We start from the raw sequence: 25692 nt of genomic DNA, 5'->3' as shown, positions 1-25692 counted from the left end.
AAAAGGACAATAAAAGGTATCATTTTGGAACCAAGAGTTCTAGTTTTTTGCATGATAGTTAGAACACTTCTGCCAGGGGCTTCTGAACATCTGTACTTAGCCTTAATGACCTCTTAATAAAGCCAGTGAAGACCGAGAAGTATTTGTATTTGTGAAAAGTAATTAAATATCAGATACATGCTTTAAGGAATTAACATCAGCTGGACAGTTGTATTAAAAAAAAAATCCACTCCCACGTGGTTAGCTAGTTCAATAAAAGTGTCAGGGAAAGTCTCAAGGCTTTAAACTGTTTTAGATAGAACTGTCAATATAGAGCTCTGTCTGTTGTGACTGTTTTTTCAATAGGCTTTTGTTAATTATTTTCTCTTATTTTCTTCCCATTTCCATCTTTATTACAAAGTTTCTGCATACTTCTAACAACAGCATTAGCCACTGGTGGTACCAAGCAGCAGTCTCCTTGAAGGCATCCTCACACTAGGGTCCTGCAGTGCTGGCTGTGTTGTGCTGTTTGCTTTTTGAGCTCAGTGGGGCAAAGTGGCATTAATATGAGTTTTTTTCACCCTAAGGTGGCATCTGCCCTGTAAATGACCCTGTTTTATATTGTGCCAAGATACAGAAAGCTATTACTTTCTAAAGTACAGATATTATTACTAAGTTAAAGGAAATCAATGATTTTTTCCTCAGTTTTCTATTTGTTCTCTCATTGTACTTTTGTGTGTGTCTGAGCACTTGTGTGTGAAATAGAAAAAGATCAATAGAGAGAAACCTCATACAGACTTACACTTCCATTTTAGTGATGGTCGGGATATTTTTTATCTGATTTTCAATTAAGATGACATCAGAAGTGACAAAAAATAATAATGGTTAAAGCTCCAGATAAGGTAAGTTCTTAAATAGAAAGAGGATGTTTAGGAGGTTTAACTTTCTTAAATCCCTCCAATCTTCTTGCAAAGTACAATATTATTCCAAATGTTTCTAACAATTTTTATTCAACTTACGTTAGGTCCAAATAGCCAACACCTATATCTGACACATTACCTGTATATTTCACATGCAATAACTAACTAAAGATTATTGCTTTGTCTTTTTCAAATTAGTTTCAGTAGAAATAAATCTATCACAAATATTCATGTTAATTTACACATTTTTGTCTTCTGGTGCCTAGGCACAAAAAGGCACTGATATATATTTACCAAACTATTTCCTTTCTAAATGGTGAATCTATTACCAGAGAAGCTTTCTGTCATAAATACTGTTATTAAATGCATGAAACTATCGATCCAAGTTTTGCTTTCCTGAGAGACTGTTTTCTCTGTAACAAGTGATGGTTCTGATTTGATTGCAAACTAGGTTGAATTTCATAATCAAACTTTCAGCACAGAAAGAAAAAATAAATAAAATTCTCCCCCTTTCCCCCCAAACCACCTCCTTGTTGTACATAAGAGGTGCTTTTTTTCATACCCTAAAACAGAAAACAAAAAGGGTGCTGGATTTCTGTTAGCTTGTTTTCCTTAAGGACATCACACTACAGATGCTGCTATAGGGATTGCTTGCTGCTGTAATTTGTAGAAAGGAGCTCTCTTAATTATGCTCAGAGTTTATTGCGCCTGTGTGTGTGTCTGTGCCTGTGAGTGTATGCAGAGAGCTAGAGAAAGCTGGCTGTACTACCTGAATAGCTATTGAAAGAGTGAGACTTCTCAGTTCCTGCTTCATTACTGGGTAGCAGCTATTCCAGTGTGTGAGAGCCTAACTGCATTCTCCCATTGAAAAGCCCTTGGTAAGTGCCCTTAGCTGACAGAGCTGCAGATTAACTCAGCAAAAGGGAAGAGGCGGGGGTGGGGAGGGAATAGATAGTCTGTGTGCAGTTTAAGATTAATTAGATTTCAAAGATATTTGTAATGAATGCGTTGAATCTTTTCCTGTTTTGCTGGAATGAAAAAGAAATTGTGTGGAGTGTTTTATGAGCTTGAGAGCAACATTAAGTAAATTCAGTAGTGCTTGAAACAGACCTGAAAAAAATTACTGGAGATGAGATTGGTAATGCTTCTCAAAACCGCAAGAGTCTTTCTTTTTTTCCTATTGCTTTCATCCTGCTTTTTTCCCCTCTTTATTGAGCCTCTTTAATAGGCTCAGAACAGGGAAACTATGTCTTCTTGCTGATTGATGGCTTTTGAAATGTAGAACTTTTAACAGAGTGGGGATGACAGCTGCTGATAAAGAGGAGATACATATGCTTTTTCATTTGCATGGATATAATTTTACATGTGTCTGTTGCTTACTGTGCAGATTTAGTATGCTCAAGAAAAGTAGAAAAGAACTAGGGAATCGACATTTATTGCTCAAGACTCTGATGTGTGTGCTTGTTAAATGTGCTTGTATCACATGTTTTGTTAGTCATCTGGCTGCTAAGTGGTGCTGTCCAGATAGCTTATTTCATTATATCCAACAGAGTATATCCTACACTCACAGACATACTCATTTTATTTACCTATATCCCATGGGTCAAATTCATTAGGCTCGAGACCAAAGTCTAAAACCTAGCAGAAAGGTCAGGTAATGTCTTTTCCAGCTTGGAGAAACAAAAGTAACATGAATGATAGATTCAGCCATCACAAGTTTCTGATGAACTAGAATTGTGACCATTCTGCTTTGAAAGGTATTGGTGAGTTACAATGGGGATAGACTAGATGCTCTTGGTTAACAATACAAGGCATAATAGAACAATTGTCTCCTAGCTGAATCAAAGTCTACTCCTCTGAGGAGTAAATTTAATCTCAAAAGAGACACTGGCAGGATCAGTGACCATCAGTCTAGTTCAGATCTTTGCTGGCCACAGTTGTGCCTTGGATAGTAGAGATGGTATATATTTATAATGACCAGAAGGAGGGCTGCTTCTTATATTTTAAAACTATGCATTGGTGATCTGAGACAGCTACTCAGTGTCCCCAGTCATCTTTTTCTCTGCTTCTGAGCAAACATGATAGATCTAAGGATTAGCTTTTAGGTTTGCAAGGGTTGCTTTCAAGATAGCATGGGTAAATTTACATTTCCTTGTACAGGTCAAAGGGACTATATATTGATTTTTTTTTCTCCAACAGACTTTATCTTTAGTGTTTATTAAGGAGCAACTTTTTAGAAGCCAGCAAAAGAACTCAGCTCAGCTCAGCAGCAGTGAAGTAAAAAAATGCTGTTTCCTTAAGCTCAATAATTTTACTTTAAATTGATAAAGGAATCATTGTGATGGGTGCAGGCTGCTAGAGAATTGATAAGTGAGCATGTACAACTAGTTGCTATAGGTTTTATAAATAGGACGACTTATGTGCCAAGTCACATATTCCAGGTTTTCAGATGCAGCATTACTCTGTCAATAGCAAACCAAATTGTTGCTTAAAATGCATCATTGCCTAGGACATTTAGTGCATTAAACATATTACTTTGGAGCAATAGACAGAATAATAATAATTTAAAAAATGAAATGGAGTACAGTTATGTTGCATTTGTGTCTAACTTCCATCTATGCTTGTTGCTGGAGAGCTCCTAAATACAATTATGCAATGCCTTTTATTTTCTTTGCCATTGTAGTCTGGCTTTACTTTCATGTACGAGGGAGCAAAAGTACTATGATGAAAAAGAATTTCAGCAGAAGGGGAATTTAGAACCACAGAAAGCCAGGCCAGCCTATCTGTTGCTGTGGTTCATCTTGCATATTGAATTCACACTTGAACTTCTTATTAATGAGTGATTTTGCCATGGTCCTTTTAGCTGCCCATCTATCAGCATGAATCTCAAAACAATCTGAAATAAAGCAGGATTGTGCCTGGGTGGTTCTTCATATATATATCAGTAAACGCTTACAGACGCACTCCCTTTATTTAAGTCCTTCAGGCTCAAGAGCAAACGAGTCCCTCATTTTCAGAGTGCTAGATCCTGATTCCTCAGACTTATTGAGCAGAACCAGACTCTGTGAACAGTCCTGCTCATTACAAAGCTGCTCCTTACTAAGTAAAGGGCTGGTCAGCACAACGAAGGTCAGCTGAACCTGGCCTTGGATAAGAAGAATCTTTTATATATAACATGAAGTGTGACATTACAGCAGGCTGTGGCTAGCCTGTGGAGGCCCACCTCCACCTGTGACTGCTGCCCCTGTATAACCTGGGATTCGAGCTTGCCTCCAAGGGGATTGGAAGTGACACTATGCTTGGAGAGGTGGCACTATTAATGGAGGTGCCCTTGTTCATGTCTTCTTCACAGCAGAAGGCAAGGCAAATCTGAGAGAAGTTTACCCACATTCAGAAGGATGCCCCCCTGCACCTGTGCATTATGTAGCCAAGGAAGTTCTGGCTAGTATATACTGCCTTCAGTTCTGGGCTGTTCCTAAACCATATATTTGGCCCATGATTATAGTTGGTGCTGGTCAAAAAACTTGTACGTTGGAGGGGAAGGAGAGTATTTTCATTCAAAAATCAAATTTGGACAATTTGGTAAAAATCAGCTGTCATCTTATTCTGTAACAGAAAATCAATGTGAATTCTGTTGCACATAATGATTTAACTCCCCTGCTTTACTAACCACAGAGCAGAGTTGTTCCCTACCAATGTTGCATCATTGTCCAATAATGTTATTCATATACAAAATCTTCAGACTCAGCAAATATAAACCACAGGGATTTAAACATTTAGCCAGGACAACCTGGGATTTCTTCAGAAATTGGCTACATCACTTTTTCAGCTTGAATTATTCCCTCTTTCTCCACCTTTTTCCATTCCATCAAGGGTTACAGTTCAGGAGCAGAAAACTCTAAATAGTCAAGCATGGACAAAGAGCTCCTTTAAATTATATTTTTATGTTATCATACTTGTATATGTTCCAAGATACCTGTTCCCCCCCGCCCCTTGGATTATATGTATCAAAGCTATCTAGGCATTTCAGTGCCCATGGCTGAGATATAATGAGGGTGTTCAGTGCATCCCTGGGTGGACAAGGAGTAACTGTTTTCAAAGGGTATCCCTGATGTGGGGTGCCTTGTGCATGGAGAAGTAGTCTGCAGATATAGTTACAGAAATCCTACAACTGCGTAGCCCAGCCTAAAGGACAAGTCGCTGACAGAATGCATACTGTTCTGCTTAAACATCCCCATACACTCACCCTTCAAGCTCCTTCCTCCCTCTATCCCCATTGCCTGATCTCTCCCTTGTTGCCTGATTTAATTTGGGAGCTCTTTGGAGCAGGCACTGTACCTTCACTTACTATGGTACATGCACATCTCTAGTGTTGAAAATGGATGTATTAAATATTTAAAAACAGCTAGAGCTATCCAGGGCTTGTGAAAGATTGTGCCTTAATAAACAGGTCACGATTTTTCCTTTTACTGTGACCCCTTGGACCTAGTGGTTGCTCATGTCTGTGTTCAAAAAATCCACCAAACCACTCTTCCATGTGTTTTTTTGTAATGCCACCTATGGCACGAATTGAAATCAAAGTTCCTGCTTTCTTCCCATCTAGCAGGGTTATAGGGTTATAGTAAGGGCAAAAGGACCTTTAAAAGCAGTGATGATAGGCTTTATTTTTCAGGAGGATTCTTTACTTGCAGTTATGGAGACTTTCAATGTGACAGCTCTGTGATAAAAATTACATAAAAATTGCTTTTGTTAAATTCACGATGAGTGTGGGATTAACACGCTAGGGACAGAAGTTACACATAAACTGTTTTAAGTGATCAGAAACTTGTTTATATGTTCAGTGCACATAAGCAGGTTTGAAAATGGATGAAACTGGTTTAATTAAACCTGGCTGAATGTAGTATCAGACTTAACTGATTGAGGTCAAACCAGTGTATGGAACTTCTGTCCCAAACCCCTTCCTGGTTTAAGTTAAATCAGAGTCCCCCAGCATCCCAGCATGCTCTGTAGCCCTGGCCTGGGCTGTGCTATCTGCTCCAGAGAGCAGGGCTAGCCTCATACCTCAGCTGTCTAGCTGGAGCAGGGGCAGAGGCATGGCCAGATGCCAGCCCAGCATGCCCCCCTGAAGCAAAGGGGGAGGATAGAGCTTATTCCCCCCTCCCTCCCCTTTCTCACCTGCATTGGGCCATGCCTGACAAGGATCCTGAGAGGGGCAGCAGCTCCATGCTGTCTTGGGGACTACAAGCCTCTTCCCAGTGTGGGGCCTGAGGGGCTGTGCTGTGGGTGAGTGCAGGGTGGGCAGAACTCCCCAGCACAACCAGGCTGGGGTCCCTGCAAGCCAAGATGGCAATTTAAACCCCTTCCCAATCATACTCAGGCCCGCCAGGACCTGGCCATGCCTCTCCCCCAGTTCAGCTTCCCTTGGCCACTGTGGAAGGGAAGGGAGAGCTCATTTTAACACCCCTAGCTTCTGACCTGAGTCACTGCAGGCATGTGCCTGCATTTCCAGAATAAAAAGGGAATATTTATTCACTTGCAAATTGGTTCAATCTACACAGTTTAGATGAATCTGCAAAGATTGAATCAATTCAGGCCTGGGCTTTTTCAATGCCTGTACTTAGCTCTGGTGGCACATGAACACCACAGTGTTGGGTGTAAATGTATAAAGTATGTTAGATTTGAGACAGTTTTCTAAGTTGCATTTCCACCATACTTTCACTTACAGATTCTGCAAAAGACCAAAGTTATATTGGGGACAATTTTAGGACACAGATACAGCTCAGGACCTCTGTGCATTTCCCCATCCCAGAGAAAAAAAGATTATAGGATTCTATTACTATTAAAAACAAAGAAACAAATATGAGGCTTATACCAGGAAAACAATATAGAGGATCTACCTGTCCCCTTCATTACAGCATTGTGTTAACAGTGCTTCAGAAAGTCATGACAGTTTTGAAAAAAACCCATTTTGTGTGCAGTGATCTTTTACATCACTTCTGTACAGAGTTGTAAATGACAGGTGCGTTCATGTAACCATCCATGTTTCCCACTGTAGCCCCAAAGAGTTTTCCACTCATTGCACACAAAATGGTTTTGTTTTGAAATTGCTGTTACTTTCTGAAACACCCTTATATTTTAAGCAGGTGAAATTAAAAGAAAAAGGCAATTAAAATGGTAATTAGATGGATCTGCAGGCCACAAAGGGCAGGCCCAGCTCTAAAATAGTGGGAACCATAGTCTACCATCCCGTTTTTTAACCAAGAAAAACCTTGGTGACCAACTGGAGTTTTCAATGAGAAACTATGGCAGAACATGCCCCAGGACTATAACAGATGCTAGTAAAGTAGCTATTTTCCATGAAAAGCAAGTTAAGGCATTGTAGCATATGCTATGTTGATTCATGTCTTACAAAATATCATTTCATATAGATATATTTGGTAAATGCAATGGGAAGGCATCTGATTCTTTAGAAAATGCATTTAACTGCAGCATTAGCTACTTGCACATCATTCTTGACAAATGCTTATATGCAATATTTTTAATTTGGTGCCATAGGACTTGAGGAGTTTTGGAGAAATGCTTTTCACTACTTTTTCTGAATATCTTAAAAGATACTACTTGCAAACATAAAACATTAGTAAACAATTCTTTTTATGGTGGTCTGACCTTGCATATTCAGTTCCTAGTATTCTCATAAAGTAGTAAATTTCCTCATCCCCTGCAACGGTGATACTTCTTTTTCTACAGCCATTTGTCCAGTTGTTCTACTTAAATTGTTAACTCAGAGGAGAGAGTGCTATTTATATGGATTATACATGAAGCACCTACACAGTCAAGCCTTTATCTGACTTGAGGCCTATAGGCATTAACTGTAATAAAATTAATAAAACATTCCACACTTGGCACTAATTGACATTCTTGTTGTTAGTCTCAGCCAGTGACTTCATGATGCCAATGATCTGTAGAAGTGGTCCCCCTAGAACACTGAGCCGAGTAATACTTGAGGGAGAGGTGTTATTGCCTGTGTGGTAGCCACAGAGGATTTCAGTTTTGACATCTATTAATTTGACAACTTTTGCAAGTAATAAATTCCACACAAAAGAGGGTTTGAGGAAAATAGAGAAAAGAATAACAATGCCAATTCTGGAGTCAAAGACTCTGGAAATGTGTGTGGCAATTATATTGAGGAATACAGATTTCATTTGCAGTTATATTGGCTGTGCAGGACTGACAACATTTAAATACTTGTTTTTGACAGCTAACTAAGCTGAGGTGAATCAGAAATTGTATGTGGACAAGTACATGCACTGACAAGATATATTCCTAGAGCATTCTTTCCCTGGCCAGCATCACACTCCCTTTGACAGCTAGCATCTTCAGTGAAATTCACCAAAAAACAATGAAAACAAAATGGGATAGCTCCTCTACAAAGCTCTTATAACTCTTGCCTTTTGCTCTGTACTAGGCCTGGGGACAGGCTGCCCAGAGTAAGAGATGATTTTGTATACCTCAGTGGATTTAAACATCTATTTGCAGTATTTTATTGCAAAACATGGTAAAAAGCCTTACAGGGTGCATGCCTTCCTTCTCCTGTTGAGACCAGACAAATAAATACAACAGGACTTCTCTCACCTGAAGCCCTCTAGAAAAATTCATTGTCTAGCATAACTTCACTGATATCAGTGGAGTTATATTAGGTAGATATGGTTCATGGGCTGTGTCCCCACAAGGAGGAATGTGTGGTTTGTGGTGCATCAAAGCCTGCTGAGGCACTCTGAAACGCACACGATGCTTGTGATGCCATTTACCATGCTGCATATTTGCAGCACAGCAGCAAAATTAAGTACTGGGAAACCCCCGGTATCTAAAAAGCCCACACTAGATAAAAACAGTGTACATGGTGGCAGTGTGGACCAGCTGAAACCAGAGCCTGCCCAGCCAGAGCCAAACTCCAAGCTGCTGGCCAGGCTCTGCATGCCTGTATTGCCACTACTGCAACCCCAGGCTGGCCCCCAGAATCACTGGTATGGCTTCTAAGGCCTGCCCAGGCGCTGACCTCAGCCTCCTTTACCCCACCCTGGGCAATTTGCTGCATGCCAGAGTGTGCATGGGAACAACTAGCAGTGACACAAATATGTGCCACTGCTAGTTGTCCCTGGGGAAACGCGTGTTCCCACACATGGGGATGCGCCTATGGGGTTCAAAGATGAATTGACTTTTCACTTCACATCTGCTGTGTGAAATGATTGTGTATTTTCAATAGATACTCCTTTCATCCTGAAATCATCCCAGTATGTGGCAAGCACAGAGTTGGCATGGGAGTATGCCACAAGCATTCAAGAGCATGGGGCAGTCCAATATGCTTGCTATACTTAGCTATAAAAATAGTAAGTTGGGCTTAGTGGTAGCAGATACAAGTTCACAAAGCCCAGAAAAAGGGAAAGGCAAGGAATCAGAAAACAGACCTGATCAAGAAGGAAGGAAGGAAGAAAGTCTTTTGACTTTTTAACAGACGTTTATTCCGGGAAGGGTGACAAATGGTGGGCAGTAGAAATTATGTACAGTTTGGTCTGAGGATCTGGGCCTCCAGGACAAGGCCTGGGCTCATGGCCTGCAAGGCCTGCTCACACACTTTAGACAACTCCCCCCAAAGAACAGAAGAAGTATTTACATATGGACATATATACAGTTCTTGCCAGAGGGGCCTCAGGACATCAGGGGTCGGCCTGCCTGGACAAAGCCCAAGGTCTCAGCTCGCTGGGTGTGCCTCTGCACCTTGAGGAGCTGGTGGTGTCACAGGGCAAGGAGCAGGCATCCTGCCTCGACACGGCACAGTGCCCCGCTGACACCCCAGCTTTCCCCAAAGGTGGACACCGTCAGCCGGAGGACCACATGCTCAAATTCAAGAGAGAGGTGGGCCCGCACCAGCAGGCAGAAAAGCTGCAGGGTATCATGCATCCTGGTCCTGATGAGCCAGTTTCGCCGGCTCTTCAGGGTGGCCATCTTGGCCTGACCCACCAGGAAGTTGGCCAGGCTGACTGCGGCCTGCTCAGCTGCCCGGTATGGAAAGGAGTAGATGTAGGTTTCCTCTGAGAAGTTCTGGCCTAGTGCCTGAAGCAGCACCCTGAGGGTGGCAAAGAGCAGCTGTAGCTGGGGGCAGTCAAGGAAGGCTTGGAAAATGCCCTCTTCCAGCACCCTTGGGCAGAAGGGGCAGGCTGCCGATGCCACCGGGTCCAGGTGGCGCACAAAAGTGCCAGTGGCCAGGATGCTGTGCACCAATCTCCACTGGAGGTCGCCAGTCTTCTTGGCGGTGGGCACCTTGTACAGTGTGCGCCATGCTGGGGTCCTGAGCCATGCTAGGTGCTGCCAGCACATTGGTGTTGGGGCAGCTGGCCAGCACCTGGGTGTGCTGAGTGCGCACCACCCACGCATAGAATCCCTTCTGGGGCAGCGTGCCAAAGGGGCAGCCCATATTGCTGCTGGGGGGCACAGGGAGCCTGAGCAGTGTGTTGGGCCAGTCAGCCAGTTCACTGGCCACTGCTGGGATGACTGGCAGTGGTGGGAAGGTGTCACCTGTGGCGTCTGTGGTGGGGAGGGCCCGGTGAGCCTGGAGGTAGCCTTCTAGGGTGGCTGCTGCTTCTGTCGGGAGGGCAGCCCTGATGGCGTGCAGAAGCTGGCCTGCGGTACGGATGGAGCGCAGTGCTATCCGGGCAGCCAGGGATTCGGGTGACAGCCAGCCTGACTGAGCAGGGTCCAGGAGGTGCCCCAGGTGGGTGGTGTGTGCCTCGATGAGAGCAGCCACGAGGCTGGCAGAGGCCAGACTCAGCACGACATGCTGCAGGGCCAGGTTGTGGACCAGGGGCTCCTGAAGCACCTGCGGGAAATGCAGGCACCTGGGTTGGGGACAGAGATGGAAGGCAGCCCGCCAGGCCAGCACCATGCTGCGGTAGAACAGAGGAAGGACCGCCCCATTCAGGAAGGTGAGGTCCAGCATAAAGAGCTCCTGGTCAAAGTGAAGGCCCCCCACTCGGTGCAGGAACCGGCACGCCAGCTGCCGCCACAGGAGGTGGCCCTCGGCATACAGGAGCCGTTGGAAGGCTTGCAGGCAGTAGGTGGCCACCGTGCTGGCCAGGTCAATCAGGCCCTGGCCCCCCTTGGTGGTGGGCGGGTAAAGGGCAGCTTGCGGGAGCCAGTGGCGTCTGTCCCACAGGAAGTCTACTAGGAGCCACTGCAGTCTCTTGAGTAGCTCCGGTGGAGGGTCAGGCATGGTGCAGTGGTGCCACAGGGTCGCCACCGCCAGGTTTCTGGTGACAAGGACCCGGCCATGGCAGGAGAGGGTGGGCAAGTGCCAGCACTGGAGGTGGGTCTCCACTCTCTCTGCCAGGTTCTCCCAGTTGCGGGCTGCAAAGACCGGCGGTCCCAGGAACACTCCCAGGGCTTTGAGGCCTTCCTGGTGCCAGGCGAGGCCCCCCGGCATGTTCGGAGGTGGCTTGCTGGTCCACGTCCTGAGCAGGAGTGTGTCACTTTTGCCCCAGTTGGTGCTGGCTGATGCAGTGAGCTCATATGTGTGTTGGCAGTCCACCAGAGCCTGCACATCCTCCTGGCTGCCCAGGAAGACTGTCACATCGTCCACATATGCCATCAGCCGGACTGGGGGGCTGGTGGTCAGGCCCAGTGCCGGTGGCAAGGCTAAGCTGGTCAAGTGATGTCGCAAAGCATGCAGCAGTGGTTCAATGGCCAGTGAGTATAGCATGCCCGAGAGGGCGAAGCCCTGGTGTATGCCGTGACGCACCGAGAACGGGGAGCACAGCACGCTGTTCACCTTGAGCAGACTGGAGGCATCGTGGTACAGGACCCAGAGGGCCGCAGTGAAAAGAGGCCCGAAGCCAAAAGCCTCAAGGGTGCTGAGCAGGTACCAGTGGTTGACAAGATTGTAGGCCTTCTCCTGGTCCAGGGAGACCAAGCTGATGTCCAGGCCAGAAAGCTCCATGGCCATGAGCAGGTCATGCAGCAGAAACAGGTTATCCTGGATGGTCCTGCCCGGGACACAGTAGCTCTGCTCCAGCCCAATGACGGAGGCTGTGACAGTGCAGAGACAGTTCACCAGCACCTTCGCTAGGATCTTATAGTCGGCGCACAGGAGGGAGATGGGCCGCCAGTTCTTAAGGCAGCCCAGATCCCGCTTCTTGGGTAGCAAGATGAACACTGCCCGGCGGCAGCTGGTCAGCAGGGTCCCTTCAGTGAGGCTCTCACGGAAAAAACGGAGGAGGCTGGGCCCAAGCAGAGCCCAGAAGGTTTTGCAAAATTCCATGGGCAGTCCATCCAGGCCTGGGGCCCAGCCCAAGGCAAGTCCTCGAGTTCTGCCAGGGAGATTTCGCGCTCTGGGGACTCGATCTGCAAAGCGCTGAGGCACGGCAGGTCCTTATGCAGCTGCCGAGCAGCCTCCGGACAAATGGGGTCAAATGCAAACAAGTCCCGATAGAAGGCGACGGCATGCCCTCGCACTTCACCTGGGTCCGTCCCTCTGGTGTCTGGTGATTTTCCAGCGTCTTTGCTGCAGCCTGCTGTCTCTCCAGGCTGAAGAAGAAGCCGGTCAGGGCGTTGGCTTCTGCCAGCTCCTGGCAGCGGGCACGAACCCGTGCACTGTAGGCCGCATCCTCCGCCAGCTTCCGCAGGCATTTCTTGCAGGACCGGAGGCTCTAGAGGAGCGCTGCGTCATTGCCTGCATGGAGCAGGGCTGCCTCAAGCTCCGCCACGTCCTCCTCCAGCTCCTGGGTGTGGCAGTGGATCTTGCTTGCCGCCAGCTGGGAATACTGCTGGCAGTATGCCTGAATCTGGGTCTTCCCCATGTCCAACCACAGCCGCCAGGAGGGGTAGTCTGCTCGTGCAGCTTCCCAGCTCCTCCAGAGGTGGGCAAAGTAGTCCCCAAAGTGGGTGTCCTGTAGCAGGCTAATGTTGAGGCACCAGTAAGGGGCCCACGTGTGTGCTCGCAGCAGACCAGGGCATGTTCCGAAAGGCCCAACAGGATGATGCGGCTGCTGTGTAGTAACGGCAGGTGGTGCTGGGTGATGTAAAGGTGGTCGAGGCGGGCCATGGTGATCCCACTGGTGCTTATCTTTGCCCAGGTGTATTGGCGCATGTCGGTGTGGAGGACCCACCAGGCGTCGACGAGATCCACCTCCTCCAGCACGGTCCACAGCTTGTGGACTGAAGGCAGGTGCAGCTCTGGCCCCATCCGGTCTAGCAGCGCATCAACGGTGCAATTGAAATCCCCAGCCACGAGGAGCAGGTCATCGTTCTCACTGGCATCATGCAAGAGGTTGCCCAGGGTCTCTAGGAAGGCTGCACTCTCTCTCCTGTCGGTGGGCACGTAGACGTTGATGAGGAGCAAGCTCTGGTGTGCCAGACTGATGTGGATGGTCAGCAACTGGTCAGGGACAACCTCTCATGCCACCGCCGAGTGATACTGCAGCTGCGGCAAGAGGAGGGTTGCCACTCCTGTGCTGAGGTTGGTACCATGGCTCAAAAATAAGCAGCCTCTCCAGGCAGCGTGCCAGTTAGCTTGGATATACGTTGCTTTGCGTCTACTGGAGGAAGGCGATTGCCAGCCACTTTTGCTGCAAGCCCTCCAGGATGGCTGTCCATTTCACCGGGTCTCTGCAGCCGTTGTTTAGCGAGGCAATGGTGGTAACCGCCATGGGCAGGAGAATAGAAAGGAAGGGTAGGCAGGGTACTGACAGGAGAGACAGTGACAGAGCTGGGCAAAAACCACAGAGACAGGGGAAGGCCTATTCTTGTCTGACCCTATTCTGTGGGCCCAACCTCAGCCCCACACCTCCCTCACCCAAGTCACCAGCTTCTCAAGCTGTTAGGCATGTTGATGCATGCCCAGGTCCCGGCGCATGAGCCTCACCATGTCACTAGCAGCATGGACAACTGCACAGGGTCTGGGCACCATTGCCGGATACTGTCTGCCACATTCCTCTGGCCCTTGGTCTGGTCTAAGAGGTTGAGGAGGCCTCCATAGCTGGGGGCCACCCAGGGTGGGTTCTCCAGAAGGAGCTGGATGTTGCCGACCGAGAACCAGTGGGACTGTACTCTGGGAGGGAACCTCCCAGTGAGACGGGTGAAGGTGCCCTCAGTGGCCAGGCTCCCTACCAGGCCCCCTTCAGCATCTGTCGTGGACCGTCTCCGGCAGATTGATCCCCATCCACTTTGGGGTGCAAATGTCATCCCACTACCAGGGCTGCTTGCAGCGCTCAGAGGGCAGGCACTCCATCTCCTCCTCATCAGCCTCGGTGGGCAGGGGAGTGGACGAGGGGGGTGGCAGGACCCTCTGCTGTCTCCTGTGCCTGATACTGGGGAGGCAGGCACTCTCTCTTTGCCTTGCCACTCACAAGCCCCACAAGCTGGGATGGGGGTGAAGGGTTGCCAGATGTTGCTGGGACAACCTCAGTCCTGGCCTTAGGTGCTGGGGTTTCTGGGGGAGCAGGCAGGCAGGGTCAGGTTCCCTGGCTACATTTTCCCCGGTGCTGTCAGAGGCAGGCCCCAAAGGAGCATGCGCTCCTTTTGAAGCTCCTTTTTGCTTCTTGCTCTTAGCTTTCTTAGGAATAGCCAGCACCTCCCCTGAAGGGGACAGGCCAGGCTGCTTGGGGTTCACCACCTCTGAGTCCACCGCCTCAACTGAGGCAGGGGTGGAGGGAGGTGTAGGGGAGGTCTGGGTTGCTCCATCTGATGGGGCCCCAGTGCCTGAGACACTAGCCACCCCAGGTGGAACTGGGACAGGGAGGGACTGGAAGGACTCCCCAGCCCCTCCACTGGGCGGGGCATCAGGCATGACAGGGGCAGGAGAACCCTGGGAGGACATCCCAGGCCCCCCCCCAGTGGCACGCCAGCACAAGAGGGGTTGATCCCCCCGGATGGAGTAGGGGTGTAGCGGGGCTTGGAGGATGCGCCATCCCCCTGTGCGGGTGCAGCAGCCGGTGCCCTGGCTGACTGCCCCAGTGGGCACCGGGCAGCCAGGTGGGAGCTGCTGCCACAGCGGTGGCATGAATTCCCGCCCTGGGAGAGGTACACCATGTAGGGCCTTCCATCCAACATGAAGGTCATGGAGAGAGGCAGTTTCTGAGTGCCACCTGTGAGGAGCATGAATGCCTGCCTCTGAAAGGACAGGACATGCCTGAGCTTGGGGTCCCTGCTTCCCATGGTCAGCATATGCCATGGGCTGGTGAGGACACCATAGCACTCGAGCGCCTCGGTGAGGTCTCGGTCTGGCAGGTGTGGGGGGGCATTGGAAGCCACCACCCACACTGCCAGGGTCTCCAGGGGCGTAACCAAGTGGTGGACCCCCAAGATTTCCAGCCCTGCCACACACACCTCCCTCACCAGGCTGGGAGAGCTCAAATATACAATGGGCACTGAGTTTACCTAGGAGGCGCACCAGATGCTCTGGCATCCCAGCAGGTCCATCAGAGCTCTGGCGCAGTCCTCCACCCTGATGTGGAGAGGGGCGTGCACCCGCAGGCCATGGCTGAGGGGAAGGTCCGCAGAGACATTCCCGTGCCAAGTGCCCTGGCTGCTGGCAGCCATCCTGGGCAGGAGAGGGTTAACTCTCCCACAGAGGGGAAAAAAAAACCTCAAACTGAAGCTGGGGACTAGGAGGGAGCTGCAACAGCCCCAAAATTGGCCCCAGGGTAGGCAGAGCAATCCTGCAGGGGCCGTACGCAAGCCCTAAGGCAGGAGGAGATGGCAGAGACCAAGGTAAGGGGCTCTGCAGGAAGGAGGCGACAGGAATCAAAGGGAGAGCACAGGCAGGGGTGGGGGAGGGGCAGAGGCAAACTAAGCTGCCAGAGCCAAGGGGAAAATGCTCAGAAAGCGGGGGAAAGGGGCAGAGGGGGGGTCCCCAAGCACAGGCTGGGGAGCGGCAATGGTTTGGGGAGTTGGGGAGAGGAATGCGGGGGGGACAGGGAGTGGGGGGAACATGCAGAAGGGACCTGAACTGCAGGAGCTCAGAAGGGCTTCCCCTGCCAGTGCCATCTTGAAAGAAAGAAAGAGCAAAAAATTTTGTGGGAAGCTTGTAAAAAATGTAAATTTTTCAGTGGTTCAGTTGTTAAAAACTAATGAGCAGGCCTCAGGTTCATGGAAACCCCAATTTTTGACTCGATTATAAAAATATATATTTAATCAATCAGCTTTCTCAAAAGCTACCTTCCCCCTTTTCTCAAAGTGAGACTTAATTTAGCCATGTTCAGAATTGGAGGCCTCCAAAGTGATTCACTCCAGCCTGGCCTCAAGGAAGAAAAGAAAGGAAATTCCCAGGAGTTTTCATTTTAGACCCCACTCCTCTTTCTAGAGGTCTAATTTAATCTATACAGTTTATCACCTTGTTCAGGAAGCAAAGACGGGCTGTGACTCATATTTAATTTCATGCACTGACTGCATCTTGCAAACCAGGACACCTTCGTAGGCAAGCCCAATCCTCCTTCTAGCTAGAGGCAGAGGGTTAATCCCCTGCTGCCTACTTTAGGTTGAACCTGTTGTAATACCTGAGTACTTTCCCTGCCCCTGTTCAATCTTTCTGTAGATTATGCAATAGCAGACAGCCCCTCTTGCCTCTATGGTTATCCACAAACCATCTGATAGACCTCTAGGGAAATGGTTATAGTGTGTGGTTCTTTACTGCCCATGGCTTTCAGATTCAACATTTCTTTTTCCCTTGAATGGCACAGTAGAGTTGGCCACATTTACAGCATTAAACAAAGTCATTTGGTGGTGAAATCATTCAACAATGGAGAAGAGAGAGCTTATTTATTGATTGAATTCCCCACAGCCATTACCTGCGGTTGCTGAAGTAAAGTTTACAGAATCAGTTGTTCGTGTCAGCAAATTGCAGTGCTTAGCCTTAGAACTTGTAAATAGGTGCAGTGTTATATTTAAAAATGAAAAATTGATTTCTTTATGAGAGTAGCGTGCAATGCAGACAGGCATTCACGCTCCGCTTTGTTCATTGGAAAGCACCATTGTATTACACTTCTAAAGCAACTACAGACAGTGACACAGATGTGATTTACTGCCTCACTCTCATTACAGATCTCCCTTGAATCCTTCTGGGCACATTTTTCAAGTTGAATATCCTGCTGCTGTGTGTTTTTGATGCGGGGGCACAGCACACCTCTCATTCAGCTCGCAGCCACCATTTTAGCTTGACATCCCCTGAAGCGCTTTGTCATAAAAGCAACCTAAAAGACAAAAATAAGGACAATTATATTACATTTTTCTGAGATTTGATTCGATTGTGCTAAGGTTGGGATCATGTCAAACAAACCCGAGACCTGCTCTTGGTGACTGCAGGGGGGCTTACCCCATTCATTTAATTGTTGCCTGTAGTACTTCAGTTCTATTATGTGCCACGTATATCTTTTAAAATGTCAGTCCTTCTCAAGCTTTCCAGTTTGTTGGAACATTGCTTCTTCTAGCTAAGGACAGTGACCATAAGGGACATGTTTATTTTAGAAAATCTCACTTTTTCCACAAGCACAAAGCAAGTACATTTCACCTGTGATTTTGGTACACTGCTGAGTTGGCATGAACTGAGGCACTGTGGACACAAAGCTTTCTTTTTCTGGTAAGGGATTGACTTATCCGGATACCCACAGAATTCCAAGCAGGAGACTTTGCATCTTGATCGTGAGCAATGTGTTTTATTGTATTGTTTTGCCTTCCATTTTTATTAGCAGCCTCAAAAATGTAATGTTCAAAACTGGATCAGATTTTAACTAAAGTGTGGGTATGTTCAGTCCTAAGATTTTGATCAGGAAAGAGTCTTCAGTAAACATCTTTTCGGCTATCTTTCTAAGCACCTATTGGTCAGCTGTGCTCAATATTAATTGCCACCCAGCATACAAATCCTGTATTGGAGTACAATTCTCTGTTGTCTTTTGAATCTCTGATTCCTTTTTAAAGAAATACCATATGTGCTTGCATATAACATGCGCCTTTCCCCCAAACACCAGCTGCTGGAAACTGCAGTGTGCATTATATGCAAGGAAATACAGTAGGAGCAGTTTCTGCCACTAAAGCTTCTCCCAGGTGAAAACAGAAGTAAAGTCTGCATGGCTACAGACATTACACATACACTGGTTTAAGTGATCAGAAACTGGTTTAAACCTGTAACAGAACATAAGTTCAGTGTGCATAAACCAGTCTGAAAATGACTGAAACTGGTTTGAGATAAACCTGGTTAAATGTAGTATCAGACTTAACTGATTTGGGTCAAACTGGTTTATGCAATATCTGTCCCAGACCCCTTCCTGGTTTAAGTTAAATCAGAGTCCTCCAGCATCCCAGATGCTTTGCAACTCTGGGTGGGGCTCTGCTCTCTGCTCCAGCCCAGCAGGACTGGCCCCACCCCTCTGCTGTCAGGCTGCAGGTCTGGCAGAGACTGCAGATACAGTGGCATCTGCCTGGCTTTCTCCTGCTCTCCCAACCCCTCACCACCCCCAGATCAAGCAGGGATTCCTCCCTCCCCTCTGCCTTACACAAACACCTCTCAGCATTAGCTAACATACCACATGCTGTCTACGGTCCATGCTGTGGGAGACCAGGCAAAGGCAGACAGGACAGTGTTGACTTAGGGCTTTTTGGAAATAATGAACAGGTAGCTGGTAATTTCCCTCCGTTCCTTCCTTGGAAAAAGTTGTTTAATAAGAGCTTGAACTAATGAGACAGGGCCTTTTGTTTTGTTTGATGGGCTGATAAATGCTAACAACTCCCTGTGTAACACCCTGCTATGTAATTTAATGCTCTGTTGTCAACAGCAAGAAGGACTGGGGGGAGCCCCTCTCTAATCAGAGCATTCTACTTGAGGCCTGGCCACTCTCTCAGCTCAGCACTGTAGAAGGGAAGGGAGGGCTGCTCCTTGCCCCTCTGCTTCTAGCCTGAGCCACTGCAGGCACGTGCCTGCATTTCTTCAGTTTAGATGGGATGCCTCTGTGGTTACAACCTGGTTTAGCCTAGCCAGGTTAAACTAACCTACAAAGATTGAATCAATTCAGGCTCAAACTTTATTGAATATCTGTCCATAGCCCATGTTATCCACATGGAGCAGAACAATGAGTAGGCTTGGCTCCCTAGTTGCTGCTACTCTGCTACTTACTACAAGGAAAAAGTCTTTTTTCTTCATTCTGACTTTCAAAAACACATTGTATGTGTGACTATACAGTGTGAAGTGAGAGCATATCTGTGTGAACGGTGGCAATTTATAAAGTTGCATGTTCCACGGTTTGTGAAGTAAACTTAGCAACACTCAAATTTTAAAAAAATCTAAGGACAGTCACATATTTGGTAATTTTGTCCTAAGATCTGATCTCACTATATAAAGATCACACTAATCAGAACACTTATTAAAACAGTGCCTTTTCTCTGTTATTATTTGACCTGAGTCAGTGAAAGCAAAATAATGTTCGCAACCTGCGTAAGAAGATACATGCAGCATGTATTTAAACAAGTAAACTGCTGGCAAAATTTAAATAAGTAGACTGTATTACTCATCTCTTTTACTTAACAGAGGGAATCAGTAATCTTCCATCTGGATAATTAACTAAAAAGGCCTTAGACCAACATGGCTATAACCAAAAACCGTGAAAAGGGATCCAAATTTTGGCTGTGTGCTGGGAAAGGCAGTTTATCTCAAAGTAAACATAAAAGGGTAAAAAATGGGGGTGGGGAGGGGGAGTAAATGACAAAAAATGACCCAGCAGTATATAGGCTCTCCCCAGTTTCTCTCCAGCAAGGTCATATTGCATGTTACACTTGGAGTGTGTTAACTGCACTTAAAACAAGTGTCTTCATGTGGAAGCAGTACAACTTGTGTTAAGTGTGACTGTATCATAGCAAAACCAGGACTTTGGGGGGAGGAATATCTCTAGATTTTATTAGGTAATATGGGTTCAGTTGTCATACAATTGCTCTGCAGAGATAATACTAGCACAGCTTGGTGGCTGTCAGTTAGAGCCTGGGCACTGATTTGAAGTCTTGAACTATCTCAGGTGAGGTTCTGGGGCTATGGCTGAAAATCAGCTCCGGTGCAGTGCCAGGTTGGGAGTGACAATTGGCTTATTGCTGGTACCAGCCCTGGCACTGCATCAGAGTCTTGAACTAGGTCAATGCGGTCTCACACACTGTTGCACATTAAACTTAGAGATAATAGTAAGCATTACCATACCACTACTCAGACAGACCACATTCTAACTTCTAATACAGAACAGTGATGCTTACCAAGACCTAAATAAAGCGTGCTAAGCAGTAGGCCTGTGCAAAACAGCTAGTAATCACTTTGGATTCGGATTCAGCCAATTTAGGGGACAGTGATTTGATTCGGTGATTCAAATCACTGTCCCAAATAGATTCAGCTGAATCTGATTTGGAGATTTGGCCACTGCTGAATGGGCCGAATCTCTGAATTGAACAGGCCCTGTCCTCCACCCACTCTCCCAGTCCCATCAGTGGCTGCCCCTCCTGGCCCTAGTGTCTCGGCACTTAAAAAAAAAAAAAGAAGCCCTGCATTCACTGGCTCCTGCCTGGTGGGGGAGGGCACTATGCCTGCTGCCCCCCACTGCCCTGTGCTGCATAGGGGGGTGCTCTGCCACGAGCCCCCAGAGGCCCTGATGGCTGTGGCAACAGCCAGTGAGTGTGTGGCTTTTTTTTTTAAAGTGCTAGGATGCTTGGGCCAGGCAGGACAGCCTTTGATGGCTGTGAGAGAGGGCAGGGGTCGGGAGGTACTCAGGAGAGCTGAGAGGATGAGGCCTGGCAGGGGTCCCCCATGGTCCCCTTCTCCCTCTCCTAGTCTTCCCACTCATTGGCACAGAGCCTAGGTCCAGCTTCCTGCTGCAGTGAGTGCGAACTACCCGAATCTCTGAATCTTTTTTTAATCTTTTCTGAATTGATTCAGAGGCTTGGAATCAATTCAGACCTTTTAATTGGTCTCCCGGTTCAATATAGATTCAGAGGTTTGGCTGCTGAATTGGGCCAAATCTCCTCCAAATCTCCTCCAAACAACTGAAGCTTTGCATAGTCCTACTAAGCAGCCCATGCAATAAGGCCCTTAAAGAGTGATTCCTTTACAGACTAGTACTGTTTCCATCCTCTTTTGAACCCCCTAACCCAAATGACCAGGTACTTATTTACTGCTGAGTTGATAAGTGATAACTTTTAGCTTGTGTCTAAAGGACAATTCACACTCATGCCTTTGAACCACAGAAGGTTCTGTAACCACTGTCATCACACCCCTTCATTTAGCAAGTAGTACTAGAGACATAGCAATGCTCTGCCTGAGATCTGAAGGAGGCAGGATCACTTGTGCAGGCAAGGGTTTTGGATAAAGGTGGTGCCAAGACAGCCTACCAGAATGAATGAGAGAAGGTGTTTCTAGTAATAAACCTGACATTTGGCATAATCCTGTCCCTTCTAAAAGAGGAAATGGGAACACTTTTCAGAAAGTCTATTTATGAGCCAGAGGGATAAGTCATATCTAACAAGGATACTGTTACTGTATCCATAGGAGCAGCAAATTTCATCAGAGGCAGAAGTAGAAAAATATTGAAAAATATGACTTCATGGGCTTTAAAAAATAGTGCTAAACAGGAAAGATCTTCTGTGGAAAGAAGGGGAGATAAACAATCATACACAGATTTCTTTTTAAAATTTTATTCAAACACCAGTCAGTGAGAATGAATTTCTTTCTTTCAGCCATGTGCCTGACTTCAGGTAAAAATGTTGAACTTTTCCTGGGACAAAGTCTTTTCTCCTGGGATCCTACAGAGGTATAAACCCATTTTCTCATTTTAAGTACCTGTGGAGTATTAATTGCCATTTACTTCAGGGACAATCTACCTGTGAAAAGGGCTATGCTGTTCCCAGGTTTTGACTTGGATCAATCAGAACTGCCTCAAATGCAAGGTCTGTTTTTACCTTTGTCCAAGGTAAAAATAGAAGTTGGATTTCTCTCAGAACAAAGCCCTTTATCCTGGAATCCTACAGATGGACAAATGTAGTGTCACAGATACCTGTGAAATATCTGATTTAACACTTTTCCAGCCAATTTATTGCCCTTCAAACTGCATTTGCTTGTTTTGGCGTGAATCACACACCAGGACAGTCAGCCCCAGAATAACTACAATGTTTGTTTTAAGCCTAAATTGCTGTCTGTCCTTGGACATCTGGTTAGGCCGACTGAAATAGTTTGGTACACCTTATAGAAGTTGTTCCCAAACTCTGACAGATTGTGCACCATCAATTTAAAATGATACAACCTTAAGTACTACCAGCAAATTTTTGTCATATAAAGTAATATAATAAATCTGTTAATTTGCTCCACTGACAGGTTGTCTGCGTACCACAGATTGGAAACTGCTGCCTTATAGGAAGATGGTGACAACATCCCATTCCTAGTAACCTCCTTGAAACAGATTTTCATGCTGGTGGCTGTTGTTGCTGTGTGGATACCTTTAAGAGTGTCATGTATAATTTGTTACATTGCCTTGGGGATTGGATGAGGGAAGAGTAGATCTGTGGGCTAAGGAGGCTCTCTGAATAAACAATCTTTATCATTTTATAAGTTTAACTCTTTGGTCTTTTGACAATAACACATGGACTGGAGTGGGGTATGAAGAAAGACAGAAAAATGGAGCAACTCAGAATTCCAGAAAAATTAAAGCTTTCTAGCAATGCAGCACAAAACTGGAAGAATTATATGATGGCCAGTGGAGTTACAGAGAAGGGCTCCACTCAAGGGCTAGGGACAGACATTCAAAAAGCCTGAGCCTGAATTGTTTCATAGTTTCATATTTGTTAGGGTTGGAAGGGACCTCAATAGATCATCAAGTCTGACCCCCTGCCCTGGGCAGGAAAGAGCTCTGGGGTCAGATGACCCTAGCCAGGTGCTTGTCCAGTCTCCTCTTAAAGACCCCCAAGGTAGGGGAGAGCACCACCTCCCTTAGAAGCCCATTCCAGATTCTGACAACCCTTACTGTAAAGAAATTCTTCCTGATGTCCAAATGAAATCTGCTGTCTGTCAGTTTGTGGTGGTTGTTTCTGGTTATTCCAAGGAGTGCCCTGGTAAACAGAGCATCTCCAATTTATTGCTGTCCCCTCTCCCCCGATAAATTTGTAAATGACCGCAAGATCCCCTCTTGGCCTTCTCTTGTGGAGGCTGAAGAGATCCAGGTCCCTCAGTCTCTCCGTGTAGGGTCTTAACCTGCAGGCCCCTAACCATATGAATGGCCCTCCTCTGGGCACTCTCAAGGTTACTCTACATCCCTTTTGAAGTGTGGCATTCAGAACTGGATGTAGTACTCCAACTGCAGCCTTACCAGTGCCACGTAGAGGGGAAGTATCACCATCCTGGACCTGTTCATGATGCAACTGCTAATGCGTGATAGAGTGCAGTTAGCTTTACTGATTACTTCATCACACTGATGGCTAATATTCATCTTGGAGTCAGCCATGACTCTGAGCAAGATCCCTTCCTGCCACTGTGCTTCTGAGGTCATCCTGTAGTCTTTTGGTGTGTTGGTGATTTCTTCTCCTTAGATGCAGCACTTTGCACTTGTCTTTGTTGAACTGCATCCTACTCTTTTCTGCCCACTTTTTCAACCTGTCCAGGTCTACCTGAATTCAATTCCTTCCCACTCATGTGTTAACTTTACCCCATAATTTCGTGTCATCCACGAATTTGGACAGAGTGCTCTCCACGCCCTCATCCAAGTCACTGATTAAGACACAGAATAGCACAGGTCCAATGACCAAGCCTTAGGAGACCTCACTTTCCACATCTTTCCAAGTCAATACTGACCCATCCACCACTACTGTCTGCAACCCTTAAGCCAATTTCCCACCCACTTGACTGTGTAATCATCTGTGTCACAGCTGCTCAGTTTGTTTATGAGACTAGGATGAGATACCGTACCAAAGGCCTTCTTAAAATCCAAATAGATGACATCTATCTTGACTCCTGCACCTAAGCATTTTGTGACCTGGTCATAAAAAGAAACAAGGTTAGTCAGGCAGGATCTACCTGCTATGAACCCATGCTGGTTGGCCTTCATTATTTTTCCTGCTGGGCTCCCACAAATGTGATCCTTGATAATTTTTTCAAAGATTTTCCCAAGGATAGAGATGAAACTAACTGGCCTATAATTACCTGGATCCTCCTTCTTCCCCTTCTTGAAAATAGGGACCACATTGGTGCTTTTCTAGACCTCTGGGACCTGACCTAAACACCATGAGTCCTCAAACATCTGTGCCAGTGGCTCTGCTATGACACTAGCCAATTCCTTCGGCACCCTTGGATCATCAAGGCCTGCTGACTTAAACACATTCAAGTGTCCCTCCAAGTGTCTCTATACTAGGTCGATGCTGACCATTGGTGGGCTGGTGTTCCTCCTGCATCTATCTATAATGCAGTTGGGAGATTTGTCTTGATCCGTGTTCAGGAACACAGAGGAAGAAAACTCATTGAAGAGTTCAGCCTTGTCCCTCCTATCTGTCATCAATTGCCCTAGCTTCAGAAAAAAATGATTCAGTCGTTGCAGGTAAGTCTAACCTGCTTAGGTTGAACCAGTTTGCTGGACTGAAGAAATGCTGGCACATGCCTGCAGTGGCTCGGATTAGAAGCCAGGGGGGTTAGAGCTGCCCTCCCTTCCATTCGACAGTGCTGAACTGAGGCAGGGCTTGGTTAGGCCCTGGCAGGCTGCTGAGATTAGGGAGGTTTTTAAACCCCCACCCTGCCTGCACCATCCCCGCCTTTTACTCGCTCACTGCTCAAAGGGTGGGAGTTACCAGCCCCCAGGCCCAGGCTAGCACTCTGAGGCAAAGTGGGGGCAGGGAGCAGTGCATGCATTTGTTGATGATACTGAGCTTTTCAATCTTCTCTCTGCTTCTTCATACTGCCTGCACACCTGACAGGGGAGGGAACAGCAAAAGGTTGATAACACAATGTTTATCAGGCCATCAACAAAATAAAAGCCTCTCTCATTAGTTAAAGCTCTTAAACAGCTTTTCACAAGGAAGGAATGGAGGGACATTACCAGTTGACCTGTTGATTAGCTTCAAAAAACCCTGCGTAGACACTCTTTTGTCTGCCTGTCCCAGTGAAATTGGAGACATGCACACACAGACACCTCTCGGCATTAGCTAGCATACCACATGTCTAGGTCCATGGGGCTCGGCTCCATGCTGTGGGAGATGGGAGGGAGAGAGGGAGGGACGAAGGGAGGGAAGGGGTGATCCCTGCTTGAGCTGCGAGCAGCAAGGGGGTGGGGGGCAGAGGGAAGTAACCCTGCTGTGCTTGCAGTCTCCAGAGCTCTGGCTAGGGAGCAGAGGGGCAGGGACAGCCCTGTTCTCTGGAGCAGACAGTGCAGCCCAGGGCTGTAAACAATTTGGGATGCTGGAGCACTCTGATTTAACTTAAAGTAGGAAGGGGTCTAGGACAGACATTGCATAAACTGGTTTGACCAAAATCAGTTAAGTCTGATACTACATTCATCCAGGTTTATGATAAGCTAGTTTCAGCCATTTTGAAACTAATTTATGTGCACTGAATTTATGTTCTGTTACAAGTTTAAACCAGTTTCTGATCACTTAAACCGGTTTATTTGTAATGTCTGTACCTATCCCAGATCGCTATTTTTCTACATATAGCAGGCCCAAAAACGCTGTTTCTTTATAATATCCTAACAACTGTCAGAAACAGAAAGCAAAAGCTGTGGCACAGTAATAAAACAGTTTGAGGAATATT

General features: G+C 46.8%; 1 long non-coding RNA gene across 1 annotated transcript; it reads left to right on the top strand.

Annotated features, from left to right (window-relative positions):
* Nucleotides 1–1639: 1639 nt before the first annotated feature.
* On the top strand, nt 1640–22662 carry LOC149874708 (uncharacterized). Its single transcript, XR_016439963.1, has 3 exons — nt 1640–1777; nt 21645–21718; nt 22279–22662. It is a non-coding gene; the product is annotated as an uncharacterized LOC149874708 (long non-coding RNA).
* Nucleotides 22663–25692: the final 3030 nt, after the last annotated feature.

This window comes from Crocodylus siamensis, chromosome 1 (genome assembly GCF_052110815.1).
Source record: "Crocodylus siamensis isolate JL-2025a chromosome 1, ASM5211081v1, whole genome shotgun sequence".
Classification (NCBI taxonomy): Eukaryota; Metazoa; Chordata; order Crocodylia; family Crocodylidae; genus Crocodylus; species Crocodylus siamensis.
This window is presented reverse-complemented; position numbering and strand designations above follow the sequence as displayed.